This window comes from Triturus cristatus, chromosome 2_2, assembly GCF_964204655.1.
Source record: "Triturus cristatus chromosome 2_2, aTriCri1.1, whole genome shotgun sequence".
NCBI lineage: Eukaryota > Metazoa > Chordata > Amphibia > Caudata > Salamandridae > Triturus > Triturus cristatus.
In genome coordinates this window covers 315,978,191-315,999,618 of record NC_140582.1, presented here as the reverse complement: position 1 = coordinate 315,999,618, position 21,428 = coordinate 315,978,191, and the positions used below count along the sequence as shown (strand labels likewise).

At 44.9% G+C, this 21,428-nt stretch overlaps 1 protein-coding gene across 1 annotated transcript in view; it reads left to right on the top strand.

The window, feature by feature from the left end:
* MCUB (mitochondrial calcium uniporter dominant negative subunit beta) overlaps positions 1 to 21,428 on the top strand; it is a 419,698-nt gene that overhangs the window by 275,133 nt on the left and 123,137 nt on the right. The gene's annotated exons all lie outside the window — the stretch shown is intronic.

The following is a 21,428-nucleotide window of genomic DNA, read 5'->3' as shown; positions in this document are numbered from 1 at the left end:
GAGGGTGAGCAGGGGTAATTTTAGGAGTGTATCCCCCTTACCTGACTAGGAAGAAAGGTCCCTACTTGGACCAAGGTACCCACCTCTATCAACTAGAGACCCCCATTTCTAACTCACTTCTTTTTTGTATGACGCTTGGATTTTTCACAGTTCAATGATATAATATTAACGGCAGCACCCCCACTCTAAAAATTGTTCCAGCACCACTGGTTTAGACACTGCCTACGTCACTGAAATAGAAACTGAAATGTATTCTCCAATGTCTTTCCTTCAGTTCATTATCGAAGCTGCACCCTAATCTCTCCTTACTACATAGTTTCATAAATGGAGAGGAAAGGAGTTTAATTAGCAGCAAGGTATTAGAAGCACGTTCAAATAAAGGTGATTTAGGTTTGTCAGACTGGTACATCTGGGAGCCATTTAAGATTTCAAAGGACACAGAGGAAGGATAGGAATTTCATGGGATCCTATCCGAAAATAATAGGCACGGATAGTTTTTAGGCAAGGAGTTTGGCGAGCCTGAGGGGTGCAAGATTTGCACTATAGTAAATCTTGGTAGAATCTCTTCATAAGGCCTGACAAGCGTAATTGTCTCCTCAATACAACAAGTGAAAGGAGGGTCTAAGGGAAAATAATTTAAAGACCTACCCAAGTCCAAATCCCCTATTCCAAACTGATGCAACTACAAAAAAGGGACCGGGGGTCTAAAAAGAAACACAGTAAGTGATGTATATGCTAACGGAAGGTCTTCTTTTATCCCTGGCAATCCGAGCTGAGCATGATTGCCATCAAATTATATCATGTGATAGAGCTAAATTGTCAAGCCCTGTAAGTCATTGTTATCACGTGGTAATCTGCCACATCCATGAGGATGACCGTTAGATCGTAAGGGTCTCCTCCGTGGCGAGCTCATATGCTCTCCGTGGATGCCATTCCCCACCAAGGCAAACAATTCATGCCACAAAGTGTGCAAAACAACATAGAAAAAACTATGAAAAAAACTATGTGATGCAGTGCAGTGAAAAATAAAAAGGTTATGTGAAAAGATGTTTTAGCAATATCTCTTTCCTCACACCTAGTAAAACCTTAAGGAGTTAAATCAAGCTCCCGCTATTGATTCATAGTAGAGCACTATAACTCCTTATATGAGGTCAACATGTTTCAGCCTAAGTGGAAGTGATCCAGGCTTTCATCAGGACCAAATAACAGCTACTGCATATTAACCAACGCAACTTCTAAACACTATAAAAAAGAAGAACCATACAACCTCGCTTGGTGTGAAGCCTTCATATGCAGGATGCAATCATCACCTACAAGAAGATAAATCAATTATCATACTTTGTGCTATTTAGGAAACTAGAAACCAGCAGGCATAATGTTATGTCCCAAATGGCTCTGATGTATCCGCTTACCCTGATTGGTCAAGGTCCAAACCTCACCTCCCTGGAACCTTCCTCGGGTGTAGATGAGGCCCCGCTCTATAATAAAACAGGGGAAAATAAAAGAAGATGGGCTCTGCAGCCAACCTCAGACTTAAACAACCAAGGAAAACCCCATCTAAAGTATAGGGTCCAGCCAGGTTATATATCAATTATCCTTCCCTCTTTTACACTCTTTAAAACAAGTAGACCTACCAGATGTCATAGACCTATTTTGATCATAGAGACTAATGTTATGCGAAGAAAGCACAGTCACAGACTCTACTAGCTATGTGCTTCTTGTAAGCCTCTAGAACTTCATGGCTAACCCGTTAGTATTTAGTGGCTTAATGGGCTCAACACCACACTTAGACATCAAAAACAGCATGGTGTTCATTAAATCTACGTCTAAATACTTCACTTATGCCGGACAAGGGCGAGATAAATGTCCTCATTCCAACATCTATTCTAGCATATATTCTCACTCGGCTACGGCTCCGAGACCGCTACATGCAGGGACCTTCGAGGATACGTGTCTGTTGCGCTACGTAACTAAGTCAATACCACTCAATTAGGCATACACTGACCTGTCCGTCGGTACCTCTGGACTCCCGCCGAGTTCAGGGAAGGAGGCACCAGAGTCTTGAACATCTTCAATTTAAATACCCTCTGTTGTGATGGGTCTACATCCGGTTTTGAAAAAGCGCGCGCTCTTGTTAGCGGCGGAGTAGCAACGCCAAACTACATAATGACGTCACACGCGTCTCTTTTGTAGTTTTAAAGAAGCGCGCGCTCAGTATCACTCAACGTGGCGCCGCTAGACTACAGAATGACGTCACGCGTAGTTGCCCTGTAGTTCTGTTTGTCGTCTAACACCTCAATCAAGCACAGATAAATCGCGTTAGATCTTAAGGTGCACTATAGTCTCAAAGATTTTTTTTAGAAAAGGTGATAGTGCTCAATTATCTTCCCAATATCAGTAAGAATGGAGGGAAAGGCTATTTTCTTGGGCAGTCATTTGTATCAAAGCGCCCCTGGTCAACTAATGATGATAGAAGAAGCATGCCCTGCTTTGTGTTGCCATTTCAGTAGAGATCACCCCAGACTCCAAATCTTGTCTAAGGGAGCAAGCCGAATAACAATACGTGTTCGTCTCCACATGTCACTAAATGTAAAGAAAACATAGTGTGTGTAGTTAACACTGGGTCAGTGTGATAGTCCTCACATCCCTAATCCTCATACTGAGTTATCCAGCACTAAAAAAGGGAAATGAAATTCTGCGCCTGGTGTGAGCCTTCTCCCCAATGATGTCACCATGTGTTTCTTATCAAAGGCATGCCACTGATAGGTTCTGTAGTCCCTTCTGAGACTCAGTTGGGCCTGCCTATAAATTAAAGGCTAACCCAGGGAATGTCATCATTCAAGCCTAGAGTGTCACTATGTAGTCTGTACACCCATTTCTGCTCTTTCACAAATAGATATCTAGATATGTCACTGACAGATGAGGGTATAATGGGTTTTTCAAGAACAGTCCATTTAAACTCTTCAGGTCCATGATGTTCATTGAAATGTCTCATGAGTTTTGTAGTGAGCTTCTTGCATCTAAAAGTGCTTTTGTGCTCCAACATACGTGCCTTAACTTTTCGAGTGGTCATCCCGACATAGTTAGTTCTACACGGGCAAGTGATCAAATAAATCAGATTACTGCTGTTGCAATTAGTAAAATGATACTGAATCCAAGGTTTATTGGTTCCTATATCAATGGTCGTTGAATGTGAAGTCTGTGGACAGATAGAGCATTCGCCACAGGGATGGTGGCCAGTGGCCGCCGGTAAACCCCAGAGCGTACCCAATTGTCTCGGTAACGGTGTCTTAGGGCGTGTATGAACCAATTTGTCCTTGATATTACTGCCTCTTTTAAATGCAAACAAGGGAAGAGGAATCTTGTCTTTGCTTGAATTCAATAAACGCCAATGGTGTCTAATACACTTCTGTACTTGGTTTGAGAGTGTACTAAAAGTATGTACAAAGGTGAGTCTATCTGCAAGAGGCTTTTGCGTTGGAAGCTCTAAAAGGGACTCACGGTGATTGTTGGCAGCTCTCTTGCGGGCGCGTCTTATCAGACTCTGAGGGTAATGTCTTTCCAAAAGATTGGTAGTCAGCAACTGGGTATGAGTTTTGAAACCCTCCGTTGTTGAACAATTTCTCCGCACTCGAAGAAATTGTCCGTAAGGTAAGTTGTCTCTGAGTGCCTTTGGGTGCTGACTGTCATATCTGAGGAGCGAGTTCCTCGCCATAGGCTTTCTATAGATCTCGCTCTCTAGGCCATGAGATGTTACAAAAATGGACAGGTCAAGAAATGACAATCTGGTCTTACTCGCTTCCACTGTGAATTTGAGGAATTCGTTTTGTGCATTTAACCATTGATGGAACTCAGAGATGGAATCGAGGTCTCCACGCCAAACGACCAGGACATCGTCAATATATCGCTAATATATAGCGTAATTGTCTGCCAGGAAAAAATCATTAAAAATAAGTACATGTATATGAATATACATCCCATAGATGTACTGACAGGGACTTTGGGTCAGCCCTCTTCTGCCACTGGTCTGTATGAGTGTCATTCACGCTCTGCTTCTGTTCATGACCGCAGACAGCATGGGGCAGTTGATCAGCCCACTTCAGTCTTCAGCTCTCTTGCCTTGTGAGTTACGACATTTAACTGATCACATGTGGACATCCATCTGAAAATGAGTGTACTTCGGTGCAAAGGCTTGTAGGCCGATCCTTTAGTGTTCCATTATCTACTTATAGGTGCAGTTTTATTTATTTCCTTCTCCTCTTTTTATTTTCATTTTTAAAGCATTCTGTAGCTCCAAAGTCAGTGCTAACTGGCTGCTTGCTTGCCGTTCACTTCATCTGCAGTGTACCTCAATTTGCACTGCCGCTGCATATAAATTTGCTAACCATCAGGAAATGCTATTATCATTATGGTGTCATTGTTTTTACCATTGCAAATGCAATCAGCAGGGAATATAAAGCAATACACTATGTACAATACCATTGCAAAATGTCCACCTGCTGCTTTGTTTAATATTGTTCTGACAAGCGTATGCCTGCCATTTTTAGGTGATAGCATTTTTTTTTCTTTTTCTGCTTTTCTTTTTTTTTTTTCCTTGCATATGTGGCTGAATTGGTTTATCTGTTTTATTGTCGTTGTGCAAGTGGGTGAATGCAAGAATTAATGTGTGTTTAATGGATGTACAATTGCAATGATACGTGACAGAGTATGATGACTTATTCAGTGCCTAAACCAATCAAATACTATGGAGGCACTTTCATTTCAATCAATCAATAAATTCTTTATTCAGATACAAAAATATCCAGAAAAGTACAAAATAATACCAGCACAATGCATACATAGTTAATGATAAAAAAAAAAATCAATAAGTGCAGTAGACATGTTATTATGTGGACATGGAATTATATACATAGTACAAGAATAAATTCAGCAGAACAGACATAAACCTACAATTTAGTTGTTAGTTCAGAGGTAATATAAAATATAATATTTAAAATGTATCAACATAAAATATTAAAATGCGGACACTCTGACACATAAAAAAGCAATAAAATTAATAAAATGTGACCCACATATTAATTAAGTCAGATACCTGGTGTGCAACAAACACTGGCTATACTGTGTTCATAGAAGCACGAGAACGAACAGCCAGTTTCAAGAACGTACTAACACAGAAAATTAAATTTTCCCCATTGAGCATAACAATCTTCCTATATGATCCCTAAAATCAGTAATATCATAAGCCTTAAGAAAGGGGATCAGCAGCTGCTTACTATATATTTTATAAAAATCACAGAAGAATAAAAAGTGTAACATAGATTGGCTGCCACGATTTCCACAAGGGCAATGCATTTGCTCAAGATTGGTATTAAAACCTAGGGGAAAACAAAGTGAATATTTTAAAGTACCAGCCCTAAGACGAAAGAGCAGGCTTCGTTCCCAGCGGTTAATCGCCTTTAAGAGATAGCTAGCTGGGAATTTTGTGGGGGGGCCATCTGCACATGCCATAGTTATATACCGGGCACCTGAGGGTTTCAAAATGTATTGCTTATGTCTCCGGTTGGCGTGGTAAGCATACAGGGCCAAAAAACCTATTTTATAAGAGGGTCAAGAAAGGGACTTAGTTTTAGGACTAAAACACCTCCAATCCCATCTAGACACTACAAATAACCATCAGAAGGTGCACAGTCCATATAAAGAAGAATAGCTAACCAATAATTACTGTAGAGGAATGCATGAGATCCTACAGGTAATTGGGACACCACCTAGCAGGAGGTAAGAGTCCATCAGCCCACCCTTATTGGCGGAGCATCGTCATTTGGAACTCTAAGGAATCACGGTCTGAGCCCAGGGACGCGGGTCACCAAAGACTCTGCTTGGTGCGCAGGCCAGTGATACCCAAGAAGAAAACAGACTCCTGCCAGGGTTTGTACCCAAGACTTGAGGACTCAAGTGATGTGCAGTGCTTATATGTGATGTGAAATTAAAAATGAATACTTGGTCAAAAAATATGTTTAATGAGAATTAACCAAGTTTCATATCTAAAAGAACCTATAGTCTTATTAAAATTCTATAGACTAATTCTTGGTTCAAATGCCACCCTACCAGACAAACAGCTCGTGGGCCAGTCTGAGGTATCGACGGACAGAGCGGTGCCTCCTTCTCCGAGCAGTCAGCCGGGTGAGGTGAGGCAGTTCTCCCACAAAAAGCTGGGAATGGAGACATTGTTCTTACGCTCAAGCACGAGACTGTTTGTCTGGTAGGGTGGCATTTGCCACTTTCTTACCCAACACTCACATTTGGATTGCATGGGTTTTGATTTTTCACTTATTATTAGTTTAGCAGTAGCATTTTAGTTGTGTTTTTCGGTCCTGAAGAAAGCCGGGTCAAGTGACCACTCCGGCTGAAACATGTCGACCACACCATAATTGAACCAAGAATTAGGTCGTTATTTGGGTCTCTACTGTGGTTGGGTAAGCGTTTTAACAAAATGTTTAATGTTACACACCAAAGAGTATGACTCTTGTACACACCTAGAGGGGCGCATATACAAATAGAAGGCGGGCAATTATTACTAAATTATAGGATCGCTGAAATGGTAGATGTTATAGACTGACATTTGGGTCTTATTGAAACAAGTGTTATGTTGTCATCGAAAATGATGAGATGCTGTTCTGATGGTTTTGAATTGTTACGTCAGACATGATATTTGTCTTTTATCAATAATTTTTAAATGTTGTGATTTGAGACGTTGAATAGGGTATTATTAACTTGGTAGGGTGTGTTATGTCGCTTACCTAACTAGGTTACACAAATATGTTTGGGATAAAAGCCATAAGTATTGCGTCTAGTTTTTTGTACCTTATATTAATTAACGAATGACGCTATGATTAACTCGGGTGCTTTAATTTTATATACATATATTCTACTCCGATCTCTATAGGGAATACGGAGTTATTCGTGGATACACATCACGGGTTCTGCGACAACTATGCAGATCAAGTCGCGTTGTTGAATGCCATTTGTTTTCGAGTGTTTGAGGTGATTATGTATTTTTTCGTTTGTTCCTTTTCTCTTTTTATTTTTGCTTGCTTTTAGTTATATTCTTGTTCTACTTTTGGTGTCTTATTATGAAATTCTTTTTATTATTTGGGTAATTATTACTTTTTAACTTATCACGATCTGGTTACCTTCTATTTCTTGGAGTGATACAGCACTATTCACACCGTTTTTTCTATAGGGTTTGCTTAAGTTTATAGTTTTTCTCGAAATTTTCTTTCAAGATTAATGAATCTTGTATACTTTGGTGGTTTCTTCACAACTAATTGCTCTTCTCCTTTATAATTAAGTTCAATTCTTCCTTTGGGTACACTTTAATCTTAATGATAACAATCCCCCCCTATTATTTTATCTTAAAACCTGCTTCTTATATGGATTTTTTTTGGTCAACAGCCTTGAAAAAGTCGCTTTAAGCGACGAAACACGTGTCGGCTGTTTTCTTATATCTACGTGTCAACATTTTGTCAAACCGGGCTGTTTGGTTCTACGTGTCAACAATTTGTCAAAATAGTCTACTCATGATCAGGACTATGACATATGGACTTTTATTTGTTTGAATAATAAAACTTCCAAATGTGGATCTGCAGTTTTGACTTACAAATGTGCAGTGCTCTGCTTTTTTTAAATTGTTTCTATGGTATATGCGTGGAATTTAATATCGCGCATTGAATGATATTGTGGGTGGCACGATATCTGCATTGAGCACGCTGTATTTTACATAAATTGGGTGCTGACTATGAAAATATAACAGAGGTGCTGGCCGTGTTTCTATAAACCACTGCCACCTTTCTCTTCAACGCACTTTATTATATTGTTTCCTCAGTGATCTAACAAGGCTTGCATCCCTTGGTGTTGATAACAAGGCAGCGCGAAGCTCTCTATTTGCCCTTGAGCAATCACTCTTAAATCACTTGATATTATGATTATTGGACGTTGTGGGTTTTGAGATAATTTGTTTAACGCCTGTGCAAAGGTGGACAAAAGCGGTTACTACCTCGGGGTTAACTTCCATAGGTGACAGACCGGTATCGACAAATGACCGATAAGTTGTTACCATGTTCTGAAACACAATACTATTGTCTGTACCTTTCCAAATGAGTCTTAGGTTATCGGTCGAGGGTGTTAAATTACTAGCTCTTCGTTCTACAATCGGATTGGCTCTGGGAGTGACCTTAAACATAACCGAAGTTGGGTTATGGTCCCCAAATACGGTAGGTATGACCTCTGCTCTAACTAAGATATATTCCAACGTGGCTGATATAAAAACGTAATCAATTATTGAGGCGCAGCCACGGCCTCTGAACGTTGGTATTAAGTGGCTGTCGTCAATGTTTACAGCTGCAGTGTCCATCGCGTTTACCAACTCATAATTTTACTAATAATCAACTAATTCCGTCCCCCTTTTACACAGATTTACACATGGTGCGTGAAGAGTGTCTGATATATTCACCCCTGAAATCTTAACGTTAAAATCACCTCCCAAACAAATTCCAGTTAGGTTGGGGGACCCTGATGTGATTTGTAAGTTTGACACAAAATTAAACAGGTTGGCAACAATTGTGTTTGGCACATTTAGAAAATCATTATTAAAAAAGTTGATGAAACAAATGGAGACCCCCTGTGTGTGTGTGTATATCAAAGCTTGGAAGTTGGGACTATTTGTAGAGATAGCTTTGATACTTCCACCAGACTGAATATTGACCCAAATAGAAAGGCCGCCTGAGGGTCGCCCATATGTGGGGACTGGTGCACAAACATTAAAGCATTGAAAGCCTTCAAGGTACAGATCCCCTGTGGCCCAGGACTCCTGGAACATTAAAATATCAAATTTGTTTACCAGGTTAGTCCAATCCTAGTTTACTTTGGAGGTTAAGCCGGCAACATTCCAGCTTAGCACCTGCAAGTTATGGTTGGGGGGGCTCAAAAACATCGCTTACCAAGAGAAACAATACTGATCTAAAGGGGACCAATTCGATGGGCGAAGGTATAGGAGGCAGTCAATCTAATGTATCCAGATCAGAGAGGGGGGTAAACCTATTTTGTGACAAAAGCGGAGAAATGACTGACGTGTTGATGGGGTTATTGGGTTTATAAAAATGGGCAAGAGGCAATGACCAGATATCAGTAGATGAGAAATTATTATACTCTTTGGCTCAGTATAGATCTTACCAAAACCGGCCGACGGAAATTAACAACAATACAATCTCCTTCTAAGGTCTTAACGAAGGACCAACCCAGCCCACCATGCGCACCATCAAAATATCATTGATGTTGTGCGTGCTGAACCCCTTGTGTTTTACCAGCCAATTAACATTCTCAACTCAAGCTCAACGGTGGAAAGACCGAGATTATGGTCTTAGGCAACCACAGCAGCTTTCACCCTAACTCAATGTGGCCTCTAAGCATGGGACCACCCCCCACCCATAAGTCCGAAATCAAAAGTCTGGGCATTTGGCTAGACCAAGACCTGACCTTTAGAACACAGGCCAGGAAGACAGCAGCCACCTGTTTTGGCATGCTCAGAATGGCCCGTAAAGTGCTCCCTTTGCTCCCCACTCCAGCAAAAAAGATACTAATACAATCCCTTATACTCTCCAGGCTAGACTATGGGAATGCCTTATACTTAGGCGCACCCTCCTCAGTAATTGCCAAACTCCAGTTAGTTCAAAACAGCGCAGCCAGAATTCTAACGGGCACCCCAAACAGACAATCAGCCAAACCTGCCTTACACTCCCTCCACTGGCTTCCCGTGCTTGAACGCATTAAATTCAAGTCATTATGTATTGCCCATAAAACACTGTCAGGTACAGGCCCAGCAATCAACTCAGCCCTGATTCTTCCCTACAAAGCCAAGAGAAAACTTCGATCAGATGACCTGCGTCTGACCGAGGTGCCGAGAATAAAAAGAGCCAGAAGTGGCGGACGACTCTTTTCTTACAATGTCTCCAAACTCTGGAACTCCCTGCCGCTTCAGCTACGTCTGATTCCCAATCATCTGACCTTCAGAAAACAACTTAAGACCTGGCTGTTCCCATAGTCCGGCCTCCGTCCTTGTATGATCCTTCAGCGCTGGGACACTCCCGGGTAGCCATGCGCTTTATAAATATCGTTTTCATTTCATTTCATTTCATTTCATTTCATTTCATTGTTGAGTAGTTGATCCCAAGACTCTGATTGATTTTTCTTTATAGGGGGCACCCCTGCTAAAACCAGGACATAAGGGCAGGCCTCAGGTGGTAAATTTAAAACCTCTTTTCTTGGTTCAACAGGCCCGTAGTTATTTTACTGGGGGCAGTGATCACGGTCTGGGATTTTTGTACTTGGCTGGTGAGGCCGCTCGTCTGCTGAGCGGCTGTAGAGTGTTAAAAGTACCTGAGTGTGGGTTGTTCCCCTGATTGGCGACAAACCCCGGGAGAATGCATTCTTTAACTTTGTGACAAATATCGCAAGACCCGGTTAACATAGGCTGCACAGCAGTAGGGATTGTTTGGGATATGCTGGGAATACTAGTAGTGGGTCCCTTCTGAGCCTGTAATTTGTCAGACAAGTTGGGTGCATTATTAGACAAACTAGACTTGTTAGCAAGGGATTCTAAGCGATCTAGGCACTTCCAAAGTAGAGCAAAATTCCTTTCGACAAGTTCCTTGACTCGTTCAGACACAGTGTCTACAATAATGTCAATAGCAGTGTCTCCCAATGTGAGGTTATTGGAAAGTACTGGCGAACCTCCGTCTGGGTTTGGATATGAGTTGGATAGTTGGATGTAGTGGAGGTTAACTTTAGAGCAACAGGGGCGCCAACAGTTACTGCATCATTCACTTTTTCAGCTGTAGCCGCAGGGCCTTGAATCCATGTACTTAAAGCGGTGCACTGTGGCTTTAAACGGGGTGGTTGTTTCCTCTTAGGGCAAACAGGCTTAACTGTTTTCCTTTTCCTTTTTGCTCCTGACACTTCTGGTTTTGGGGAAACGGTCACGTTTTCACCCGTGTCCTTGAGGCTTTTGGTTAACGGGCTATTGGCAATAGTTGTAGTTGCCCTATGGTCCCCGGTTAATTTGGTTTCCTTGTGGTTTGGACAGCTTGCCAGGTCTGGTGAGCGCAGGAGCATATTATTCATACTTTGGTGAATTTGAGTTCAACGTCATGGGGGAACTAATATGATAGTCATCATCCACAGATATGGGGTAAGCTGAGGAATTGTATAACCCAAGGACAAACGCCTCTCAGTTAGTTCTATATCAGTACTAACAATATTGACAACCCTCTCCAGCATGCTGGCTATAGAAACTGAGGCAGAGGCGCGCATGCTAGATATGGCTTTAGCCATTACAATAGGTCCGCAGGGGTAAGGCTTGCTCTACTCACCAAAGGTTGTCACAGGTAGCGGCAGAAGTCAGAGGGGTGGCCCAGCCCAGTCTCCTCTGGTCTCTGACGGGCGCAGACGGGCCTGCCCTTGGCCCGGGCTTCGCACTTTCATTTATAAGCCTACCTATTGACATTGCCATTGCTTGTTGTCTACCTTTAGATGGTAGAAGGTCGGTTTGCCCATCTCAAAGAGTGCACACATACATTCTAGACTTTAGGAATAACATTGTCTGCAAATAGCTCTCCTGTGTGCAGCCCAGCATATTACATTTGAAGCTCTTGCTTTGCTGAGTTATTGTATGTATAGCAACATTGAAAAATGTGTTGTATTCGAAATGGAAAATGTATGTATTTTCAAAGCTCATAAGCTAATATTTAGGGAAAAATGGTTGAATTTTGAAAATATATATAAAGCCGGTATTTGAGTTATGTTGGAGGAGACTTAGTACTAATATTGTTATCTTGGTGCCAGGACATTGAAGCTATGGCTGTTATGCATTACCATTGTAAGGGCATTCCAAATTGACAAACCCTTTTTACCTGACTGCTGGAAACCCTGCCTGATTCACTGAGGTGTTCATTTCTGGTAATGTTGCATAGGGTGCCCACTAATATAATCTTGTCTGATCTGGACATGACCAGAACGTGTGCCACAAGCTGGTACCTTGGTGGACCATGTTGTGCGAATTTGCATAAAAAAACAACAGTGACTATGGAGATCCCCTAGTGTTATAAGGTGTCTTCTGGCAAACATATTAAATCTCTTCTTTAAAATGATCTTGTATTTGCTTAACTGCTTGCTTATTGCTCCACAGAACTTGGGATCATTGGTTAGAAGACTGTAAGTAAGAGATGGAATCACAGGTCTGTAATATCCAACCCTTCATTTATCCAGCTGTCCCTTGTGCAGTCGGGGTTTACCAGGTGTTTGAGACATCTTGATTGTGGTTCAATGCACATAGAGTTCATATACCAAGCCCGTCTTTAGTTACCACCTTAAAACAATTCATACAACATTTGCTGGCATTGCTGTCCTTTGAAAAGTTCTGACGGATGTTTTTTTTTGTTCAGTACATAGTAATTAAGCTTACCCCACTACATCTTCTAGAATGCATGCTGGTGCTGGGATGCCCCCTCTCTCACCTTCTGAGTCAGAAATGCTCATTCAAAGTTCAATAGAAATCATCAAAAGTTTATGTATATATGTATATATTTCTAGAGTGTGAACTAAGTTGTCCAACAGTGGGGTGCTGTTTAAGAGAAAAACCGCGTCTGGAAATTAGAGCAATTTATAGCTGAATTGACTGATGGATGTTGTTGATGCTGTCACCTATGATTACTGGTCACTTGTATTGTGTCTTTAGCTTCTTTCTGAAATGGAGTAGTGATCCTGCTTGCCAGAGCTGTTAGAATTCTAGATCCTTGATGCACAGCAGAAGGAAACTTGTTTTTTTATCGTTTTCTTTTGGCACGATTTGATTTAAATCGTTGCAATAAGAGTGTATTGTATTGGCCGCAAGAGATCTTGATCTTGTCTGCCTGGTTGGTTGGTGAGTTGGAGACAACCGCCCTGAAGTTAATGCCACATATCTGGAAGTTAATGTTGGGTACATGACAACCAGTGGAATTCCTGAAGCATGAGAGTTGTCCTTTCTCAGTCGCTTGAATCGAGTATCTAAGTGGTGAATGCTTTTCACTGGGGTCAGGGCTTTGCCACAATCCAGTTAGGAAAGGACACGTACAACCATAAATCAATCAGTTTTTTAAAGCACGTCACTCACCTGTGAGGGTTTCAAGGTGTGGGGGAGGGAGAGCGGGGTGCAGCTCCGGATCAGCCGAAATGCCAGGTCTTTTGGCTCTTCCTGAAGGTGTGCAGGGTAGGGGAGCGTCTGATGGTGACTGGGAGCTCGTTCCAGGCATTGGCTGTGACTTAGGAGAAGGCTCTTCCTCCAGCTCTGCGGATGCGCGGGGTCGCTGCCAGGGCGAGGTCGGCGAAGCGGAGGTTTATTTTGGGTGTGTGGAAAGAGATTCTTTCGTTGAGGTATTTGGGTCCGATGTTGTGGAGGGATTTGTCGGCGTGGGTGAGTGGCTTGAAAGTTACTCACTTCTCGACGGGGAGCCAGTGGAGGTCTCAGAGGTGTTGGGTCATGTGCTCATGTCGTGGGGTGCCGAGACCTAGTCTGGCTGCTGTGTTCTGGATGGTCTGAAGTTTGTGTAGCAGGGATTTGTTGATTCCCGTGTAGAAGGAGTTTCCGTAGTCCAGTCTGCCAGTAACAAGTGCTTGGGTGAATATCTTTCTGGCGTCCGGGGGGATCCACCTGAAGGTCTTGCGGAGGACGCGGAGGGAGTTGAAACAGGTAGAGGCGACATAGTTGATCTGGTGAGTCATGGTGAGGGAGGAGTCTAGAATGATGCCGAGGTTCTGGGCGTTGTCCATCGGGGTGGGTGGGTTTACAAGGGTGGAGGGCCACCAGCAGCTGTCCCAAGCGGTGGGGCAGGGTCCAAGGATGAGGACCTCTGTCTTCTCCGAGTTCAGTTTTAGGCAAGTGTTGCTCATCCAGTCTTTCATTCCTTCCTGGAAGCGGAGTCTGGTGTCTTCGGGGTTCTTTGTGAGGGAGAGGATGAGCTGGGTGTCCTCGGCGTAGGAAACTATGCTGAGCCCATGCCGTTTGACGATGGAGGCGAGGGGGGACAAGTAGATGTTGAAGAGCGTGGGGCTGAGTGGTGAGCCTTGGGGTACTTTGCAGTTGATTTCTTTGTGTTCAGAGAGGAAGGGTGGGAGTCTGATCCTTTTGGTTCTGCTGGTGAGAAAGGAGTGGATCTAGTTGAGGGCTGAACCATGTATGCCAGTCTTGTGGCGTCTAGCTGCAAGAGTGTGGTGGGAGACTGTGTCGAAGGCTGCTGAGATGTTTAGCAGGATGAGGGCCGCGGTGTGTCCCTGGTCGAGTAGCATGCGGATATCATCGGTGGCGGCGAGGAGGGCGGTCTCGGTCTTGTGGTTGCTGCGTAATCCCGACTGGGAGGAGTTGAGGATGGCGTTCTCTTCGATGAAGGTGGTCAGTTGTGCGTTGACGAATTTCTCGGTGACTTTGGCTGCGAAGGGAAGGAGAGAGATGGGCCTGTGGTTTTTCAGGTCCGTCTGGTCAGCCGAAGGTTTCTTGAGGAGGGGCTTGACCTCAGCCCGCTTCCAGTCATCCGGGAAGATGCCGGATTCGAAGGTTGTGTTGATGGTGCCACAGAGTTCGGGTCTAATGGTGGCAGCGGCTCTGTGGAAGAGGTCCGTGGGGTCTCCTGAGTGGGTGTTCTTCATGATCATGGTGGTGCCTTCGGTGGTGACAGGTGTCCAGCTGGTAATGGTGGTCTGGCTGTCATTGCTGGAGGGGAGGGTGGTTTCTGTGGTCTGTTCACTGAAGTTGTCATAGAGGGCCTTGATTTTCAGGTGGAAGAAGGAGCTGAGCTTGTTGCAGAGGTCCTGGGACTCTGTGATATCTGTGGCTTCGCCGGGGGGTTTGGTGAACTGCTGGATGATTTTGAAGAGCTCTTTTGAGTTGATGGCGTTAGTGAGGATTTTACTCCTGATGAAGGTCCTCTTGGTGGATCTTATGAGTTGGTGGTATTCTGTCGTGGCGTGCTTGTAAGCGGACTGGTCTTCAGTGGTTCTGCTGGTTCTCCATCGTTTCTCAAGTCGTCTGCATGAGTGTCTGGCTTCTTGGAGGTTGGTGGTAAACCAGGCTGCCTTCAGCTAGCGTTGTCTGTCCGGGCAGCGGAGGGGAACAAACTTGTCAGCGCAGTTGGTGATCTAGCGGTGTAGTTCCGTGGCTGCAGAATTGGCATTGGTTGTGGCGGAGGGGGGGTCGTGGACGAGGGTAGAGTTGAGGAGCTCTTCTGTGACCTTGCTCTAGTTCCTTCGTGGCGGGCGTGGGACGGGCTTGTGTGCGGTAATGATGTTGAAAGGGAAGTGTACGCAGTGGTGGTCTGTCCAGAGGGGCTGTGAGGTGTGGCTGAAGTGGATGTTTAGATGTTTCTCCCTCCTGCGAAGATGGGGTCGAGGGTGTGTCCGGCCTTCTGGGTGGGGGTGGTGAAGAGATGCTGCAGTCCAAGGTTGGCGAGGTTGTCCAGGAGGGCGGTGGAGTCGGGGTCGCTGCGGTTGTCGAGGTGGAAGTTCAGGTCTCAGATGAGTATTTAGTCCATGGAGGCGATGGCGAGGGGTGCGATGAGGTCGGCAATGGCAGAGGTGAAAGGGGCGCTGGTCCCACGCATCATGGTTCTGGGGCTGGTCTGGAAGTGGAGGTGTTCGGATTTGGAGAGGGAGTCGCTCGTGCTGGATGTGTGTAGTCTTGAGGGAGCTCTTGTGTGCGATGGCGAGTCCTCCTCCTGGCCGGTGGGGGCGGTCCTTTCTCTGGATCTTGTAGCCATCAGGAATGGCGGTGGCGATGTCGGGGGCAGAGGTGGCGTTTGTCCAGGTTTCAGTGAAGGTGACGTCTGGCGAGAGGGTGTTGAGGAGGTCCCAGATCTCTGGCGTTTCTGTGCAGGGGCGCACATTGAGGAGGATGCATTTCAGGGCTTCTTTGGTGCGGGAGTCTGGTATGGATGCGGAGGTCATGGGGGGCTGTGGCTGGTGAAAGAATGTCGGCAGGAGAATTGGCCGTGGGTGGTGTTCTGTGTCACCAGCTGGCAGTTGTTGTTTCTACCGGGGTTGAGTGCGAGGAGGGCGGCTGGGTTGTAGCGGCAGAAGGTCGGTTAGCCAGGGCCCCTGGCGCTGGTCGCGGACGGGCACAGAGTGCTTGCCTTCAGGCGCGCCAGTGGCACGGCGCGCAGTGGCCTCCATGAAGTAGAGGTCAGGGGAGGGTGGGGCAGCTGGGAGGCAGGAACGGGTGCGGGAAAGAGAACGCGGGAGGGACCGCAGGGCAGCAGCGGCAGGAAGCAGTGGGATGCTAAGGGCTAAAGGCTGCACAGGAATAAGGCAGTCACCAAAAAACAGAAAAAACAGCAGTTCTGGAGTATGTCTCTAGAAGATACAGAATGATGTGAAGAAGAAGTGAGCGCTGGTACAAAGTTGCCTGAATCTTGTTAGTTGTGTGAGACTTGGGGCCTGCAGTGCATTTGATATGGAATCCAAGAAACTTGGAGTTATTCGAAGATTGAGGAGTGAACCTGTTCAGGTTGATTGCTATGAGTTATTCTTGGATTTGAGCTTGTCTGTTGTCATTGGTGATTAGGGTATTTTGTATCTTTAGGGTTTCGGCTTCAGGTAAGTATTTGATGCACAAGTATGAAAGTATAAAATGTAGTTCTTAAAGAGAATTGCGTGACTCCTCTGTACCGGCGGTTTTGAGGTTCTTAATGACTAGGCGTACCCTTAGATTCGATGTGGGGCCTTAAGACCCACTGGAGTGTTGTGGAACGCAGCAGGTCGCTATAAGCTTTGGACTTGACAGGGTGAAATGCGGTAACCGGGAATTCCAGCGTCAATGGTATATTTTGCCTATTATTGGATTTCCCTATGGTACCATTACAACATGTGGTGCTGTTGTAGTGATGCACAAATGTAAACCTTGATTTGGAAGTAGAACTGCCATGTATGATCACAGCTAAGTGTGCTCAGAGCAGGGAGGTTGTGTGCTGAAGTGGCAGGGCGATTGTAAGCATGAGAAGAGGTAGGCCTATAATGATGTTATGCCAGTTGTAGGTCTTTTGTTTTTATTATGTGATCATCGCGTGTTCTTGAGTCGGGTGATTAATTTGAAATAGAACTATGTTTGGGCTTTACGAATGTGAGTGCTGCTCTGGTGAAGATTCTGCTGGCTGTTTTTTCCTTGAATGGAACTGGCCTTTTGGCTAAATATGTTGATTTTGAGTGTCTAGTTGTGTGGGTGATGCACATACACTGGTGATTTGCATAAGAAAACTGATCGACAGCCTGCAGAGCTGGAGTGAATGAGTATACTGGGGTGTTTTGTGCATCTCAAGCCAGCCACAAGTCTACGAATAAAGCACCAGCGAATTATTATGCAACCAGACCTGCAGCATAAGAGGAGTTGTATACTTCTGTACGTGCTGTAATCACTTGTGTACTCTCGTTCACCTGGGTATTTTTAAAAATGGATTTGTAGTCTTTGGTATGCAATAGGTGTGTCCTAATCTAGCCGACACTGCCCATCCACAAACTATTCTGATAAGCCACTACAACTCTCCTCTGTGTATTCCAGTTCGTATGATCTCATTGGACTTTTGGTCCGCATAGTAAATGTACGCAATGCCTCGATAAAAGATGCAGTGCTACTCAGCACAGCTAATAGCAAGAGCAAGTCAAAAAAATTATGAACCGCAATTCTTTTTGGTTCAGCGCACATTGAATTGCAGTTTTTCGGGAAAAGTTGTGTTAAATTTTTCAGAGGTTTCGCACTTGCAGTTGGATTTTGAACATTTATGGCGCTTGATTGCCAGAATAGAAACCTATTTTATTTCCCAAAAATGCGTGCTGTCACGTAGCACACAGCGACGCGAAACGGGAGTATATCTTTTATATTTCGATGCCTAGTGTATAATGTAAGGCCTAGTTATGCACCCAACACTTATACTTGCAAGCCCGAGCGATGCACCATTTGTGTTCCTAAAAGCACCAGCTTTTTCTTACCAAGCCCTTTTAATGCCAGATCGCCTTGTCCTCCTCGGAGGTCTCAAACATCACGTGGAGCCAGAAGACAAGGCGCACGGGGAAGAAGAGAATTACAGTTAACAATAGGCTGCTGTCTGGCTGCGCCGTGGCAGATAAACATCCCAGACGCGTAATCCTCCATTACGTCCCCGAATCTTCTGGAAGCTATTCTCTCGGCGGGTTTCGGAGAATGGAGGCAGCACATCTTCAGCTGAAATCTACACGGCCCCTTGCTTCCCCGCGGCTTTATAGAATGATAGGAGCTCGCCTGCTCTCTTTGCACGTCACTCTAAGAAATTGAGCATCATTATATCCAAAGAGAGGGTTGTGCGTGATAAAGGCGAACGTATTCTCTCGCCTTGGCATCCAATGTTTGAACGCGTGGGTTCAGATTTCATAGTTATCAACATGATAATAAGCAATCCGCGAATCTTCATGCATGGTTTATGCTATGGTATTTTTTTTTACCAACAATGGCCATCAACGAATATGATCATATCCAGAGCACAAGGCTTCAAATGCATGTAGCGAGATAGAGTAACAAGAGGGGAGCTTTGTGTGTGTAAGCCCCCAGTTGTTTTTTTTTTTTTTTTTACCCATCATAGCTTCATTTTTTGTAGTTTGTGTAATTTGCTCCAGTATAATAAAACTGAGCAGCATATATCCAGTTTGCATAAACAATGCATTCATTGGTAGTCAGTGGTCAACGGGCCTGTTGGACACTGGCTCTACTCGTTGGGACAGCTTGAAAGGTCAGTTGTGTGGGGTGTTTCTTTATCCCGTGGGCTGAGAAAACTAGCCCATATGCAAGCCCTTCCAAGCTGGCGCATCTGGCAGTGCCAGTGTGCCCAACCGACAGTTCAACACTGGTGATAGTTATTCTTGCTTTTCTTTGCACCAAAATGATAACCTCTTGTGAGATTTTTTTCCCCCTTTTTTTGACGCGCTCTGATCACTCCACCAACACCGCTAGGCCACTTGCTCAGCTCTTATTTTATCCAGTTCCTTAACTTTTGGTGTGGGGATACATCTGCCCCCCAGAAACCGGCAACAAGCAGGAGGTTTAGAGGCACCAGACTTTAAGTTTGTATTCTTTTGAACACTGTGCACTGACTCGTACAGACCACGCCTAATTTGTGCTCATTGCTGCAGGTGGTGGCCACCAGCACTCAAAATGTTTGCCATGTGACTTTTATGGAAGTCGAAACCCATCAGCAGGCAAAGGTTAACGGATGTATCTGATGAAGTCACCTTGAAGTCAGATAGCTGCTCAATGAGGTCCTACTGAAACTATTGGTGGGAAAAGCTCAAATAAAAATTTTGCGTCTACTGGAGTCCTTTAGTCAGTCAGATGCATTTTGCACCTTCGTCCAGGCAGGATTTCTTCTTTGAACTAGTTTATGTTTTGGTGCTCAAGATCTTCCATTGGGGCAAGCCTAAAGATGTATCTGGAGAACTCCTCTCGAATTTGTATACCTTTGCCGCGCGGTCCCAATTAAGCTTCACAGGTGTCTTGTAAGTTCTCAAATTTTCCGAACATTTCAGACATTTTTGTACAGTTCCACTGACTCACTTCTAAGGCTCCTAGGAACTTGGAGCAGCGCTTAGGGGGCAAGATGCACTCCAGCCGAGGTCACAGCAAGATCCAGTCCAGGTCCAGGTATAACTGGAAAACAGGTTACTCCAGGAGAAATACCTCTTGCAGCTTTTGATGTCTCTGTAACGAGACAGGAGGTTAGCCAACTGACCTTTGGAGTACACTTCTTAGCCTTGGGTACAAGTAAGAGCAGGTCCAGCCATTCAGGTCTCCACACAGGTAACTGACAGGAGGTCTAATCCTCTTCTGCTTTGCCACAGGTCCACAGCTGGGGTTGAGGTGCTACTTTTGTCCAGTTCACTAGCCAGTGGATGTGGGTAACTCCTGGACACTCCCCAAACAACAGGAAAAAAATTCCCATGGGCAAACTTTCACACTTTGGCAGCATATTTCGCTTGCACTGCACCAATATCAGTAAAATCCAAGATGGTGGAACGTTTCTGTTCCTGGAGGGAACTTGTGGTGCTAGAGGGATAGCCACATCTATGCATTCCTGATAGAGGGACAGAAACTAGTGGTTCCCAGGAAACTGCAGACCTCTGACTCTGACGGGCCTTTCTGGGACGGTTACATTAGGGGTGGAATTGCCACCTGCATTTCAAGGGGCAAGGTCTTGGCCCCACTAAAGATTGTGATCAAACCTTCTGGGGTAGGATGGCAGACGGTACAACATTTAGAGAGGGCTTGTGCATTTCTAAGGTGGCCTTTTGAACTGATCGTATCTTAAAAGGCCATGGTGGGTATACCTACTGGGGCATTGGTATCCGAAAGTACAGACACTTTTGGATTTGGAATAATACTACGATGGTTCGATACTAGGACATTAACACAAGGAATTATTAGGGCAGGAGGGACAGCAACTGGACTGTCCACAGACTTGTGGTGGCTTTGATCTTGTTGAGCTCCAAGAAGGGGACTATCACTTGGTGGGTTTTGCCTGGACATTGTTGGCCTGCAGCTAGTGCTATCTGTTGTGGCCGGTGAGCTGGCCTCCTGTCCACAAGATCCCAGGGACATAAAGGATCTCACGGTCTCCACGAATCATAAGGACCGCACTGGGTGCAGCGGAGACAGGTGGAAGTGATTGTGGATGGGAACAAGGACCGTCCTGACATACACCATCATCTTGCTGTGCAAGAGTAGTGTGTCCGCAAAGATTAGCAGCCATCTGAGGTGCCTGGATGTGAGGAGTGCGGGGAAGCTTGCAGAGTCCGAGCGACCTGCGCTTGCAACCAAGGGTACCTATGCTCGCTTGTGCTTCAGAGCGTGTGGTGTAGGGGGAAACTGAGCTGGGAGCTGAGGCTGTCTTCGGCCTCCAGACCGGGAGGACCACAGTGCCTGACATTGCCGCCTCTTTCCGAGGTCGTTGGCTCCCTCTCCCTGGAGTGGTTTTGTGTGCCTTGTGGACAGGTGCAGCTGACTGCCTTGGGCACATCACACCTTTGTTTAAGGGGAAACATTTCTCCAGACAGGGAGCGCGCTAGCTTCCTGGGTCACAACCCTTTTTCTACAGGGGGGGATAGTGATCTCGCCTTCGTGCAGGTGCCGTTGGGCGCCTGGAGGTCTAATCTGTATAAACAAAACTAAGTAACAGTTTCTTTCCGTGTTAGGTGGTTCCAAATGTTCAGTCAAAAAGGCGCCAGCAGTGGCAATGTGTATCGTTGGCTGGTAGAGTTGAAAGACTGAGGGGCTGGTTCACAAGGTGTAGTCAGAGACTAGTGACTGTTTTGACCTTCCTGCAAAGGAAAGT